Below are 16,009 nucleotides of genomic sequence, written 5' to 3'. Positions count from 1 at the left end.
GAGGGTCACCCAGTCCCCGCAGGTCTCTATTGCCAACCTTGTCAAAGTTGTTTTAGGGTCCGATTCTTTCTCTCAACCTGTCCTGAGCTCCGGGGATTATATTCACAATGTCACTTCCATTTTGTCTCCCCTTGTACAATCTGGCTCACAAAGGCAGGTCCGTTATCAGACCCCATAGTCACTGGCAGCCCGTGCCTAGGCACTATCTCTCCTAAGATCTTTTTAGCAACCACTGTTGCTGTCTCTCCCTTAGTGGGGAAGGCTTTTACCCACCCCGAGAAGGTATCTACCAGAACCAACGGATAGAGATACCCGTACTTGCCTGGCCTTACTTCAGTGAAATCTATCTCTCAGTGTTGCCCTGGCTCTTTCCCTCGGTACCTCGTTCCACTGTGCTGCCTTTTCTCTGTCTTCATCAGCTGGCACGCTTTGCAAGCCTGGACTATCTCTCGTACAGTTGCATTTTGTCGAGGGAACCTCAGGTAGGCCGTCTGGAGAAGTGTCAAGGTCTTTTTGTCCCCCACGTGTGTAGTTGTGTGCAGGTGTTCACATAGGTGACGACACACGATGGCAGGCAATATCAGGTTGTTGTTTTGATCTCGGTACCATCCATCTTTGTCATCCTTCTGGAGGGTGGTATCCTCGTTAATCCAAACGAGGTCAGGGAGGGAATAGTCGGGGACTGGCGGCAGAGTCCCCATACCAGGAGGTGGAAGTCCCATGGCTAATATGGGGGTGGCATAGTCCCGGCAGGCCGCTGCTTGAGCGGCCGCATCAGAACCCCGATTGCCCCGTGTCCTCGGGTCTTTTCCTTTCTGGTGACCGGGGACATGTACAATTGTCAGGAGCCTGCGGATCTCGGGCAAATTCTTGACTTTCTTGCCCTCCGCTGTTCTAAATCACCTTTCCTGGTATATCGGACCTTGAATATGGACAGTGCTAAAAGCATATGGGCTGTCTGTAAAAATCTGACTCTCTTCCCTTTTGCTTGTTCCAGAGCCTGTATTAGGGCAATCCATTTTGCTTTTTGCGCAGACGTGTTTGGCGGAAGGGTCTCAGCCCATCTTGTCTGTCCTGAATCATTAACTATAGCGGCTCCCGCCTTCCTTTGCCCATCTTTTACATAGCTGCTCTCATCAGTGAAGCATACTAGCTCACTGTTGTTTAGGGACACATCAGTTAAGTCTTTTCGAGCCGCCAGGGCCTCAGCCAGTATCTCACTGCAATCATGGAGAGGGCGGTCCTTCTCTGGGTTAGGTAGAAGTGTGGCTGGATTCAGGAAGCAAGGGGTCGGAAGACGCACCCGTGGAGTATCAAGCAGCAGGCCCTGGTAATGTGTCAAACGGGCATTGGAGATTCACTCACCCGGCGGCTGCTTTAAAACCCCTTCAATGGCGTGGGGGTGTGTCAGCCCAGAGTTGCTGTCCATATGTCAACGTGTCGGCGTCGCGGACGAGGAGGGCAGTGGCTGCAATGATGCAGAGGCAAGGGGGCCACCCAGAGGCCACCGGGTCCAATCGCATTGAAAGGTATGCCACCGGCCACTTCCATGGTCCCCATTGTTATGTCAAGACCCCCTATCCTATTCCTTGCTTTTCACCTACAAACAGCTGGAATGGCTTCTTTGGGTTAGGCAGGGCAAGGGCTGGGGCTTTTAGTAGGGCCCGTCTGAGTGTCTGGAAAGCCTGTTTCATTGGCTCAGTCCAAGTCCAGTTTGGGGTCTCTCTATTATTAAATACCTTTTCAGCTGCTTTCAGTAAGTCTTGTATTGTCTGTTCTCTTAACCCCGCTATCTTTTGTAATTTTCTCTTACTATCTGGGGCTGCCTGATTCACAAACGCTAGTAGAACTGCAGTGCGTGATTCCTCAGCCTTGGGGTCCATAGGTGTATATTGCCTAAAGGCTTCCATTAGCCTCTCTAGGAAGGCTGACGGGCTCTCAGTGGGCTCTTGCCTTACTAAATTTACCTTCGCCAAATTTGTCGGCTTCCTAGCTGCGGCCCGCAGGCCAGCCATTAGAGTCTGGCGGTACACTCGGAGACGCTCCGTACCTTCCACTCGCTCAAAATCCAATAGCCGCACCGGAGAACCTTGGCCCATGGAAGCCTGGGCGGTTTTGGTCCTCACCGTCATCCCCTGGCCCGTTTCCGCACCTCTGCCAGGATCGCTTCCGTCTCGTGGTGAGAGAGCAACCTGCAAGAGCTGCGGCAACCATCCCAGGTGGGCTTATGAGTGAACCAAACGAAATGCTAAGAGGTCATGAGGCCTTGGGGTTCTGCTCGAAAAGGAGGATTTGGGTTTTCTAATTAATACAGATCACATTTGGAAAAGGCCTGTACGATAGTTGTTCGTTCTCTGTCTGGGTTAGCTGGTCCCACTCGGACAGGGAGTGCCTGTACAGTAGATGAAAGGTAACTCTGGGTCACATGAATCTTGCTACTCCGAGTTCTCTATTTCTCCTCGGGGTCGGGTTGCCTTATCCGCTTCTGATTCATCGGAGGGAGGGCTCTTCCACCGGGGAACCTGCAATCGGAAGAAGGCCATATGGCGGAGCCTAATTTCCGGGTCTCTAAGTCAATCATTTCGGTACGAGGATTCGCAAAACCGGGTTTGGGGCCCTTTCTTCTCGGCTTCCCTGGGGAAGAGGTTTCCGAACCAGGCTTGTACATAGGAAATCAGGCCGAGTTGTGAACAAAAGGTTTAACCGTTCGTGACGGGTTTTCTACTAGAATCTTGCCAGACCATAACATAATGGGACTTGGCCTGGGTGGCCTCCAAGGATCAGGAAGCCGATAATTTCTCTTTACTACCAATAATAGAAGGTGAAAAGTTCCCCTCTGAGCCACCAACTTGAAGGCGGGCCACTCGCCAGAGGCAAAAGGTCTAATTACTCTTTGTAACCAGTAGCGACAGATCATATGCTCTAGCCCTGACATCCGAGAAATGATCAGTCATGAGAGAGAGTGAGGTAGATTTTCTTGCCCCATAGCGAGAGTCAGAAGAAAGTCACCGAGAATTACCACCAATAAATCCTATCGGGAGTGGTGGCGGCCAGGAGGTTGGGCTTGTGGTATGCTTTGTGGAACTATTTGAGTGCCTTAGTCGTTGCACGGAAGTTTTCTTGTTGGGGGCGGGCACCCTAAGGGTTTCTAGCCTGTTCCATGACCCCCTTATCCTTTCACGGGAGTCTTCCAGTGGCAGGCACCCTATCGGCTCTTAAGTGCCTGTCCCGTGCCCACACAGACGGGTTTTTATTTGGCCAGATTCTCGGTTTAGAATACGAGAAAAAAAGAAAGGAGTTTCACCCTCTCGGCTCCCGTTCTGGGGACTGATTGTGGGAGGCCTTCAGAAATCCGCCAAGAGACCCGGCCGGGATCAATCAGTTGCCCGCACGCCCTGCCTGTTCACTGGAAACCCTCAGAAAACAGAATAGCCCAACTTTATAAGAGAAGTAACCCGACCACCAGAACACGAGACAGGAGACAATGCCCGCAGTTATCAGACGCGGAAGGGCGTAGAATAACACATAGACAGACACAAACATCGCCGACTAACAAAGACTGGGGGGCGGCCCCCTGAGTCTCCCTATCCTCTGGAACAAGGGTCACCTTACCGAATGGCGTCCACTGTTCCCCAGATCCGGGCTTAGGAGAGGAGGTCTCTTTCCCACAGAGCTGGCTGCTTTGCAGCGTGCTCCCTGGCCTCGACCTCACACCGGCCCGAACTGCCAATCCGTTCCCTCATGGAAAGCTTTCCCTCACGCCACACACCTTCCTGCCTTTTAGCAGGACCTCGGATTTACACTGGACTTTTCCAGACCTGCCTGAGCACCGGTGCTATTACCTGTCCTTTTTCCCCTTTGTTCCAAAGAGCATTCTTCCCCGGTCAAGGGATCCCGGACGAGCCCCCAGATGTTCTGCCCGTAGTCCAGATCCCTGATTGGGAAAGAAGACTCCTCAAGACAATGCAACTTGCAGTAGGGGAATTTATTACTGACTCGAGCCAGGGCCTCCCGCCCTCACCAAGGGTGTGAGGATGAAAAGGGCCCGAGCCCCAGTTTTCTCGGGTATTTATTGGGTACAGTAGGGTAGTTGGCGCAAGCGGATTGGTTACACAGTTGCAAGGCAAATTTTGTTGGCCCAGTCCTTGTGGGCTTTCAGCTTTCCCCTGATAGGTTCCCTTTTTTTGACTAGGCACATGTTGATTGGCTGGCTCTAGGTGGCCTGATAATTATGTTAGTCTGGGAAACCAGGCCTACTCCTAATCTAGGCTGCCTGTCATGGCCTTAGCCGTGACAGCCTCACAATAGAATCTAAATATACTGCAAAGTAGAGAATATGATAAAAATGGAGGCTCACAGATATAGAGAAGCATCTACTGGTTACCAGCGGGGAGGGGAAGAGGGCAGGGCAATACAGAGGTGGGAGAGTGGGAGCCAAGCAGTGTTAGTTAGGTGGAAGATGAGCTCAGGGATTCATTGTGCAACATGGGGAATAGAGCCAGGACTTTGTCATAACTATAAATGGAAAGCAAGCTTTAATGGGTGTATAATAAGAAGGAAAAAGAAAGAAAAAGCTGGGATGAAGGAGGGAAGAAAGGAAGGAAAAGAATGGCGTTTTTGGACATCAAAAAGCCAATACTGATTAGGCCCTTTTGGGCAAAGGAATGTATTTTATTTTATTTTAATTATATTAATTGGTAGGTAATTACTTTACAATATTGTTGTGGTTTTTGTCATACATTGACATGAATCAGCCATGGGTGTACATGTGTTCCCCATCCTGACCCCGCTCCCACCTCCCTCCCCATCAAATCCCTCTGGGTCAGCACAGTGCACCAGCCCTGAGCACCCTGTCTTATGCATCCAACATGGACTGGATATCCCTTTAACATATGATAACATACATGTTTCAATGCCATTCTCTCAGACCATCCCACCCTTGCCGTCTCCCACAGAGTCCAAAAGACTGTTCTGGAAATCTGTGTCTCTTTTGCTGTCTCCCATATAGGGTTATCATCTCCATCTTCCAAAATTCAATATATATGCCTTAGTATAGTGTATTGTTGTTTTTCTTTCTGACTTACTTCGCTCTGTATAATAGGCTCCAGTTTCATCCACCTCATTATAAGGGATCACCATTGTTCCTTTTAAGGGCTGACAATATTCCATTTGTGTCATGGTACCACAGCTTCTTATCCATTTGTCCTGCATGATAACTAGTTGGCTTCCAGGCCTGCTACTGTAAACAGTGCTGGTTGATGAACATGGGGCACATGTTTCTTTTTTTCACTCTGGGTGAAATCAGCGATTGATGAGGAAACCATGATGACTATTAACCTATTATGTAAACCTGCACGAGTTTTGGTTGGAAGGAGTGACAAAGTTGGGATGGTTGTTTCCAACCGTCCTAGAGTGCTCAGATGGACATGTGGGGTGCTTGTCCTGCTGGGGACATCTCTGGTTGATCTGTTCTCACCAAGCAACAGAGGATTTCTTTCCTTCTTTCTTTCCCTGGTTTCCCTTTCTCCTCTTTTCCTCCCTCCTGTCCTTTCTTTCACAAACTTTCATGTGTTGTGCTGGCTGTGCTTCGTTGCTCAGCCGTGTGCAATCTCTTTTTTGACCCCATGGACTGTAGCATGCCAGGCTCCTCCTGTCCATAGGGGATTCTCCAGCAGCTACTGGAGCAGGCTGCCATTCCAACTCCAGGGAATATTCGACCCAGGATATGAATCCTGGTCTCCCCTGCCCGGTTTTATTTTATTTTCTTTTTAACTGGTTGACATACCAGAAACCCTTAAATATGCTTCATCGACGATTTTTTTCAATATATGCTAATCAAATGGGGATTTTAAGGATTTCCAGTCTCTCCTACTAGAAACACACAAAAACAATTTATTCCAAGTATCAATGTCTCTGTCTGCAAATTACTAAAATCTATGCCACTTCTGCCTGCATTTCAGTTCTCAAGGGAATTTTAGTATGATTTTTCTTAACTTCAAGAGATTTAATATATTTTAACATGGTCCGGGGCTAATTCCATACTCTTCTGGTGTATTGGCTGCTCATGTCTTTAAACATGTCTTCATAAATTTAAAGGCCAGTGATACATCTTTCCTATAAGGAGCTGGCTCGTGCCTCTTGCCCATTTTCCTATCAGGTTTTAAGATCTTCTCAAAATTCAAAGAGTCATCACTTGGGTTTGTTTCTGGCGTGCTTTTTCTACCTCTTAAAATGTTCAGCAGTGTGATGGACCCTGGGTGAGTATGCAGCAAGTGGACACCATGATGTGAACCCTTCACAGGAAACCCAGGAAGACAAACTAAGCCAACAAACTGTCCCCAGGGGTGCAACTCAGGCTGGTTGACCCTGCGAGTCAATTGGAAAAACGAGGACTGAGGTGGAGCACACAATCCATTCCCCTTTCCTCCAGAGCCAACCAGCTCAATGAGAGACCATGGGAACTAGATGCACAGTACAGGATGACTCAGTGTTTCGTCCAAGAAGCTGGATGCTTGTGGCAGCTGCTCATGGAAATGAATTCCACCTTGGTTTTGGCTGTGAGGTAAGCTCCAAGGGAGCTTCCAGCAAGAAAACAAGAGGAGAAAAGAGATTTGTGAGGACACGTGTTGAGAAGACCTTTGCACACAGGCTCACACAGTTCTGGGCAAGCTCCACCCCTTGCTGGGAATACTAATCATCCAAAAGTGGGCATTTCCTGCATGGGATCCCCCAGCACAACCTGAAACATGCATTTCTCTGCCCCTTCCCCATCCCCCTGTTCAAACCCAAGTCTGGGGAGTACTCCTAGTGAGGTGACCCTGAGTCCTGGACTTGAAACCAGACAGCTCCGTGTGGAGCAAGGGCAAGTGTATTCACTGCATTCTCAAAGCCTGAAGACAAGGGTTTCCGACTGGAGACCAGAAAACGGAGGCGAGCTCCGGGAACACTGAGACAAGGAGGCGGGATGGAAAGCTTTCTGTCGGCTGGCCCAGAATTCAATGGGCTTCAAGGTGCATTAAGACCACATTGGAGGAAGTTCGTGGAATGATTCTCACTTCCACAGAAACTTAAACACAACCTAGTTGTCATGGAGGGAGTTTAGGCAAGATATGAAAAGCTAGATAATGGTGAATGCTGAGAGAGAACAGAATGAATGCCCGAGGAGTTTGGCTGTGGGGCAAGGTTTGGAGGAGATGCACTCTGCCTTCTGTGTGACCCATCAGATTTGACATAGAGGTGAGGTAGCAGGTGAGTTTGGAGGCCTCTTTTGGGTATTACAAATGCCTCATTTCTCTTGGCAAATCATCTGAATTGCTCCCCATCCTCCGCGGACATGTCAGGATGGGGCTTTATGATGTCAAAGCTCACCCAGGGCCACCATTGGCTGGGGAAGAGACTTGCTGACCTCATAAAGCATGAAGTTGAGGCTCCATGGAGACGGGTATATATAGGGCTGCTCAGGGGCTCTGAGCAGACCACTGTGAGTCCTCCAAATGACTGAGGTGACTGGGAAGCCAGAAGGCTCCAGAGTAGTTATGGAACAGCCACCTCCTGTTAACCCAGGAGAAGATGAAGACCTCCTATCGATTGAGGTCCAGAAAACATGTCAAGGTGAACTGAATCCAGACAACCTATTCTAGACCACCGACCCCACCCTAAAAGACACCCTCCCCTGTCCTTGTCTGGCACAAAACCCTTCTCTGCCCACACCCGTTCTCCTGAAGCCATCGTTCCCACCTATCTTCACACTCTTCCCTATACCAGTGCCATTTTTGCTCCCTCTCTTGTTTGCTCCAGGTGGCCAGGGGAACCGTGAGGGTGAATAATCCCATTCCAGCAAAGTTGCCTAAGAAAATATCTCGGAAATCTAGCACCACAAAAATGCTTCAGAAAATCAGATGCTCAAAGCTCTGTAGCCAGAGTTCCAAGGCGAATGAACAGCTGAATCAGAAGAAACCAGAAGATGTCCCAGAGATGATGAAGACCCCTGCCATGCCAGTTAATCAGAAGGAACCAGAGGAAGCCCCAGAGACCACGGAGAACCCTGCCATTCCAGTTAATCAGAATGAACCAGAGGAGGTCCCAGAGACCATGGAGACCCCTGCCATTCCAGGTAATCAGAAGGAACCAGAGGAGTTCCCAGAAACCATGGAGACACCTGCCATTCCAGCTAATCAGAATGAACCAGAGGAGGTCCCAGAGACCATGGAGAACCCTGCCATTCCAGCTGGACCAGTGGACAGCCAGTGACTTTGGGGCATGTCTAGAGACCTCAGAAATGCTTGGGGGTCTCGTCGCTGAGGTCTGGCCAATAATACAGATGCTGAATATCATAGCAACTGCATACACTAATAACGAAAATAAAATAAACCTGATGTGAAATTATGTTTGTCTCTGAGTTCTCTGATAGTGGGGGGCAGAGAGGGCAGGGAAGGGATAAGTGTGTGAGGAGGGAGGGAGATGGCTTCTGTGGAGTTGGAGATGGGACAAGAATGTCCAGGTTGCCAGAATATAGGGTGAAGCACTGGTTCCAGACTGAGCTTCAAAGAGACACTTCCCATGGGAGAAGCGCAAGAGATCTTGGTGTTTCTCTGTGTGACTGCAGAGATGGACACTTAGCTGGGGAGCTGTGTCGTGTGTGGGGGGGGGCAGTGCCATTTGTTCAAAAGGCATACAAAGGAGCTGCCCCATCAAAAGAATGGAATATTGACATTTGCAGCAACACGGCAGGTAGAGTATTGACTAAAATAACTCAGATAGTGATAGACAAATACTGTATGATATCACTTATAGATGTTCTGCCCATAGTCGAGATCCCCAATCGGGAAAGGAGACTCCTCGAGACAATGCAACTTGCAGTACGGGAATTTATTACTGACTCGAGCCAGGGCCTCCCCCCCTCACCAAGGGTGTGAGGATGAAAAGGCCCGAGCCCCAGTTCTCTTGGGTATTTATTGGGTACAATCGGGTAGTTGGCGCAAGCGGATTGGTTACACAGTTGCAAGGCAATTTTGGTTGGCCCAATCCTTGTGGGCTTTCAGCTTCCCCCTGATAGGTTCCCTTTTTCTTGCTAGGCACATGTTGATTGGCTGGCTCTAGGTGGACTGATAATTATGTTACTCCGGGAAACCAGGCCTACTCCTAATCTAGGCTGTCTGTCATGGCGTTAGCCGTGGCAGCCTCACATTTCCCCCCTGTCTTTGTACTTTTTGTAGAGGAATCTTTCTCTCTACCCTGTGAAATTGGCTGAAATTGTTGTCTCAATACCATAATTTGGATGGTATTGAGGCGCTCTCTAATAAATGAGACCAGACGGTTTATAATGCATGGACCAAAGGTCAGTAACAATATTAATATTATGAGTGGCCCCAGGAGGGTGGAAATCAAAGTGGTCAACCAGGGGAGCGCTGAAACCAAGATTCAAATCAGCCTTGTTGGGCTTTTCGTTCTCTCTTCTGCTGGGAGAGTCTCTCTCTTACTCTCTGGAGAGATTTTTGTACCACCCCTGAATGGTCGATAGAGAAACAGCATTCTTCTCCCGGTCCTGCACATAATCCTCTTTGTTGCAGAAACAACAAATCGAAACTTCTCTTATTCTGTAACACGACTTCAGCCAAGGAGCTCAATATCTCCATCTATTGCAGCCCTTAGTTGATTATACTGTTTATCTTGCAACGTTAAGGCTGCAATCTCACTTCCGGTTTTTAAGGACCCAAGAGGACTGCCAAAGTCAGGGCAGTGATTGGTTCTCGTTTTACCCTATATTGACCCGATGGGTCTAACCTAGGTTGCAGCTCTTCCTTTGAGTAATAGTTTAGCCGGGGGATCAGGTGGACTAGGACACAGAAATCTTGGGAGGCATTAAGTGCTGCCTTATGGACACATGGCTTTAGTCCGGTGGAGCAAGTCTACCACCCGTTTTCTGGCGGAAGTACCCACTGGTGAGTAGGATTGGGGAAGCTATTCCTAGGGATTGAATTATTATCACCTAGGTGTTGATAAGTCTTAGGGATAGTTCCTATACAGGTGCCTGTGCCCGTAATGGAGCCTCCTGTCAACCAGCCTGACACAGGTTGTTGCTGCCGTCTGTAGGCCGAGACATATTATAGCAAAGCCAGCAAACGTTTGTTAAGTCCGGACGAGAGGCATTTAGGGTGAGATTGGCCGAGGAGATCATTTTCATAAGGGGGTCTGTTGGTGGGGACATGTTAACCCTGGGGGGTCCCACGGTGCGTGGAGTCGATCTATTAGGGAGTCTTTGGGGTTGTTCTATCACCTGGTTTGGTCCTAAGGCTACTTTCGGTGCCAAATAGAGCGGTCCCTGTTTTAATTTAAGCTCAAACCAGAATCCTGTGTCATAGCCAGTCTTGTAAAGACGGAGGCCCCAAGCTCGGCCATCATCCCCCCTGGTAAATTTTTTTCCCTTGTCTGTGAATTTGATCTGTAATGGGAAACATTGCCCGGGGCTCTGTTAGTTGGACATTTCTGGGAATTCGGGGGTGAGTTTACCTGAATGAGGTCCTTGTCGGAGTTAGTGAGCCAATGGACTGTTCCCGTGGTTTCACAACCCCAAGTGGCACAATAAAAAGTGTCAACTCCCCCACATTTTTCGATTTGGTTCTGATCCCTTCCTCCCCCCGGGCAGACATAGACAGGCACCTGTTCATAGTACTGTGGGCATTTTCATTCACAGTTACGGGTGAACAGACTGAAAGAGCCGTGGGCAAAGAACTTGGTCAATTGGTGGGGACCAAACCCATTACCGTCAGCCGCCAGCACGCACAAATCAAAGGTCAGTACTCGCCACCATGTCCCTTTGGGGGCCACATTGGAGTGGGAATTAAGCACTTCTCCAGTCTCAGGATTGTAGATCACCCAAGTCAGGTTAGCTGGCTGATGGGGGTTGTGGCTGGTTGCTCCTGGGCCTATGAAAACTGTTATCAGCAGGAGAGTTAAGAGGGCTCCCGTCGTACGAGTTTCAGTTTCAAAGGATTTGACGGGTGAGGTCTTGCCTCCCATTCTGCTTGCGCCTTCTCTTGTTCTTCAGTGGTGGCTTGCCGCACGTGATTGCAGTGAACCCAAGGCCCGATCCTGTCGACCTTAACAGCAGTAGGAGTGGTAAGGAGAACAACATAAGAGCCTTTTCATCTAGGTTCTAATGCTTTAGATTGGTGTCGTTTTACACAGACCCAATCACCCGGGCCAATATTACGTGAGGGGATGGTCCCCTTGCTTGGACCCTCGTGTATCATTCGAATTAATTTCCAAACATGGCTATGCACCTTACTTAATGCCATCAGTGTTTGCTGGAATTGTCCCAAGGTAGGGGGTGGTAGGCATTTTTCCTTGAATATAGGACACACAGGAGGGGGTCTTCTATACAGAATCTCCAAAGTGTTAAGATTCAGCTTATAATGGGTGTCATGGGCTCGAAAGAGTGCGAAGGGAAGGAGGGTCACCCAGTCCCCGCCAGTCTCTATTGCCAACTTTGTCAAAGTTGTTTTAGGGTCCGATTCTTTCTCTCAACCTGTCCTGAGCTCCGGGGATTATATTCACAATGTCACTTCCATTTTGTCTCCCCTTGTACAATCTGGCTCACAAAGGCAGGTCCGTTATCAGACCCCATAGTCACTGGCAGCCCGTGCCTAGGCACTATCTCTCCTAAGATCTTTTTAGCAACCACTGTTGCTGTCTCTCCCTTAGTGGGGAAGGCTTTTACCCACCCCGAGAAGGTATCTACCAGAACCAACGGATAGAGATACCCGTACTTGCCTGGCCTTACTTCAGTGAAATCTTTCTCTCAGTGTTGCCCTGGCTCTTTCCCTCGGTACCTCGTTCCACTGTGCTGCCTTTTCTCTGTCTTCATCAGCTGGCACGCTTTGCAAGCCTGGACTATCTCTCGTACAGTTGCATTTTGTCGAGGGAACCTCAGGCAGGCCGTCTGGAGAAGTGTCAAGGTCTTTTTGTCCCCCACGTGTGTAGTTGTGTGCAGGTGTTCACATAGGTGACGACACAGGATGGCAGGCAATATCAGGTTGTTGTTTTGATCTCGGTACCATCCATCTTTGTCATCCTTCTGGAGGGTGGTATCCTCGTTAATCCAAACGAGGTCAGGGAGGGAATAGTCGGGGACTGGCGGCAGAGTCCCCATACCAGGAGGTGGAAGTCCCATGGCTAATATGGGGGTGGCATAGTCCCGGCAGGCCGCTGCTTGAGCGGCCGCATCAGAACCCCGATTGCCCCGTGTCCTCGGGTCTTTTCCTTTCTGGTGACCGGGGACATGTACAATTGTCAGGAGCCTGCGGATCTCGGGCAAATTCTTGACTTTCTTGCCCTCCGCTGTTCTAAATCACCTTTCCTGGTATATCGGACCTTGAATATGGACAGTGCTAAAAGCATATGGGCTGTCTGTAAAAATCTGACTCTCTTCCCTTTTGCTTGTTCCAGAGCCTGTATTAGGGCAATCCATTTTGCTTTTTGCGCAGACGTGTTTGGCGGAAGGGTCTCAGCCCATCTTGTCTGTCCTGAATCATTAACTATAGCGGCTCCCGCCGTCCTTTGCCCATCTTTTACATAGCTGCTCTCATCAGTGAAGCATACTAGCTCACTGTTGTTTAGGGACACATCAGTTAAGTCTTTTCGAGCCGCCAGGGCCTCAGCCAGTATCTCACTGCAATCATGGAGAGGGCGGGCCTTCTCTGGGTTAGGTAGAAGCGTGGCTGGATTCAGGAAGCAAGGGGTCGGAAGACGCACCCGTGGGGTATCAAGCAGCAGGGCCTGGTAATGTGTCAAACGGGCATTGGAGATTCACTCACCCGGCGGCTGCTTTAAAACCCCTTCGATGGCGTGGGGGTGTGTCAGCCCAGAGTTGCTGTCCGTTTGTCAACGTGTCGGCGTCGCGGACGAGGAGGGCAGTGGCTGCAATGATGCAGAGGCAAGGGGGCCACCCAGAGGCCACCGGGTCCAATCGCATTGAAAGGTATGCCACCGGCCACTTCCATGGTCCCCATTGTTACGTCAAGACCCCCTATCCTATTCCTTGCTTTTCACCTACAAACAGCTGGAATGGCTTCTTTGGGTTCGGCAGGGCAAGGGCTGGGGCTTTTAGTAGGGCCCGTCTGAGTGTCTGGAAAGCCTGTTTCATTGGCTCAGTCCAAGTCCAGTTTGGGGTCTCTCTATTAAATACCTTTTCAGCTGCTTTCAGTAAGTCTTGTATTGTCTGTTCTCTTAAGCCCTATATCATTTGTAATTTTCTCTTACTATCTGGGGCTGCCTGATTCACAAACGCCAGTAGAACTGCAGCGTGTGATTCCTCAGCCTGGGGGGTCTATAGGTGTATATTGCCTAAAGGCTTCCATTAGCCTCTCTAGGAAGGCTGACCGGCTCTCAGTGGGCTCTTGCCTTACTAAACTTACCTTCGCCAAATTTGTCGGCTTCCTAGCTGCGGCCCGCAGGCCAGCCATTAGAGTCTGGCGGTACACACAGAGACGCACCCTACCTTCCACTCGCTCAAAATCCCAATTAGGCCGCAACGGAGTAAACCCCTTGTCCATGAGATGAGCCTGGGCGGTTGGTCTCCCGTCGATCCCTGGGGCCCGTTTCCGCACCTCTGCCAGGATTCGCTCCCGTTCCTCCGTGGTGAAGAGCACCTGCAAGAGCTGCTGGCAACCATCCCAGGTGGGCTTATGAGTGAACCAAACGAAATCTAAGAGGTCAATGAGGCCTTGGGGTTTCTCCGAAAAAGGAGGATTTGGGGTTTTCTAATTATACAGATCACTTGTGGAAAAGGGCCTGTACTGATAGGTTCGTTCTCTGTCTGGGTTAGCTGGTCCCACTCGGACAGGGAGTGCCTGTACAGTAGATGAAGGTAACTCTGGGTCCCCATGATCTTGCTCACCCGTATTTCCTCTATTTCTCCTCCGGGGTCGGGGTTCCCTTATCCCTTCTGATTCATCGGAAGGGAGGGCTCTTCCACCCGGGGGAACCTGCAACGGAGAAGGGCCATATGGCGGGAGCCTAATTTCCGTCTCTAAGTCAATCAGGTTCGGGTACGAGGATTTCTGCAAAACCGGTTTGGGCCCTTGTTCTTCTCGGCTTCTCCTGGGGGAGAGGGGTTTCCGTAACCAGGGCTTGTACATTAGGAGAATCAGGGAGTTTGTGAACAAAAGGTTTTAACCGTTCGGGCGGATTTTCTACTAGATCTTGCCAGACCATAACATATGGGACTTGGCCTGGGTGGCCCCAGGGATCAGGAGCCATAATTTTCTCTTTTACTACCCGAATAATAGAAGGTTGAAAAGTTCCCTCTGGAGGCCATCCAACTTGGAAGGCGGGCCACTCTGCAGAGCAAAAGGTCATTAATTTACTCCTTGTAACCAGTGGCGACAGATCATACACTCTAGCCCTGACATCTGAGAAATGATCAGTCATGAGAGAGAGTGGGGTAGATTTTCCTTGGCCCATAGTGATAGTCAGAAGAAGGTCACAGAGAATTACCAGCAAAAAATCCTATCGGGAGTGGTGGCGGCCAGGAGGTTAGGGCTTGTGGTATGCTTCGTGGAACTATTTGAGTGCCTTAGTTGTTGCACGGAAGTTTTCTTGTTGGGGGCGGGCACCCTAAGGATCTTGAGCCCGTTCTGTGACCCCCTTATCCTTTTATGGGAGTCTTCCAGTGGCAGGCGCCCTATTGGCTCTTAAGTGCCTGTCCCGTGCCCACACAGACGGGTTTCTATTTGGCCAGATTCTCGGTTTAGAATACGAGAAAAAAGAAAAGAGCTTCACCCTCTCGGGCTCCCGTTACTGGGACTGACTTGTTGGGAGGCCTTCAGAATCCGCCAGAGAGTAGCCCTGGCCGGGACTCATCAGGTGCCCCGACCACTGTCTGCCTGTTCACTGAAACTCTCAGAAACAGAAATGAGGCTCCAAGGCTTTATAGGAGGAAGTAGACAACGACACACCAGAGAACAACGAGACAGGAGACAATGCCGGCAGTTATACAGACGCGAAAGGTCGTAGAAAAACACATAAGCAGACACACATCGGCCGACAACACAGACCTGGGGGGCGGGACCCCCTGAGTCTCCCTATCCTCTGGAACAAGGGTCACCTTACCGAATGACGTCCACTGTTCCCCAGATCCGGGCTTAGGAGAGGAGATCTCTTTCCGGCAGAGCTGGCTGCTTTCCAGCGTGCTCCCTGGCCTCGACCTCACACCGGCCCGAACTGCCAATCCGTTCCCTCATGGAAAGCTTTCCCTCACGCCACACACCTTCCTGCCTTTTAGCAGGACCTCGGATTTACACTGGACTTTTCCAGACCTGCCTGAGCACCGGTGCTATTACCTGTCCTTTTTCCCCTTTGTTCCAAAGAGCGTTCTTCCCCGGTCAAGGGATCCCGGACGAGCCCCCAGATGTTCTGCCCATAGTCCGGATCCCTGATTGGGAAAGAAGACTCCTCGAGACAATGCAACTTGCAGTAGGGGAATTTATTACTGACTCGAGCCAGGGCCTCCCGCCCTCACCAAGGGTGTGAGGATGAAAAGGGCCCGAGCCCCAGTTTTCTCGGGTATTTATTGGGTACAGTAGGGTAGTTGGCACAAGCGGATTGGTTACACAGTTGCAAGGCAAATTTTGTTGGCCCAGTCCTTGTGGGCTTTCAGCTTTCCCCTGATAGGTTCCCTTTTTTTGACTAGGCACATGTTGATTGGCTTGCTCTAGGTGGCCTGATAATTATGTTGGTCTGGGAAACCAGGCCTACTCCTAATCTAGGCTGCCTGTCATGGCCTTAGCCGTGACAGCCTCACAATAGAATCTAAATATACTGCAAAGTAGAGAATATGATAAAAATGGAGGGTCACAGATATAGAGAAGCATCTACTGGTTACCAGCGGGGAGGGGAAGAGGGCGGGGCAATACAGAGGTGGGGGAGTGGGAGCCAAGCAGTGTTAGTTAGGTGGAAGATGAGCTCAGGGATTCATTGTACAACATGGGGAATAGAGCCAGGACTCTGT

This window comes from Cervus canadensis, chromosome X, assembly GCF_019320065.1.
Source record: "Cervus canadensis isolate Bull #8, Minnesota chromosome X, ASM1932006v1, whole genome shotgun sequence".
Classification (NCBI taxonomy): domain Eukaryota; kingdom Metazoa; phylum Chordata; class Mammalia; order Artiodactyla; family Cervidae; genus Cervus; species Cervus canadensis.
This window is presented reverse-complemented; position numbering follows the sequence as displayed.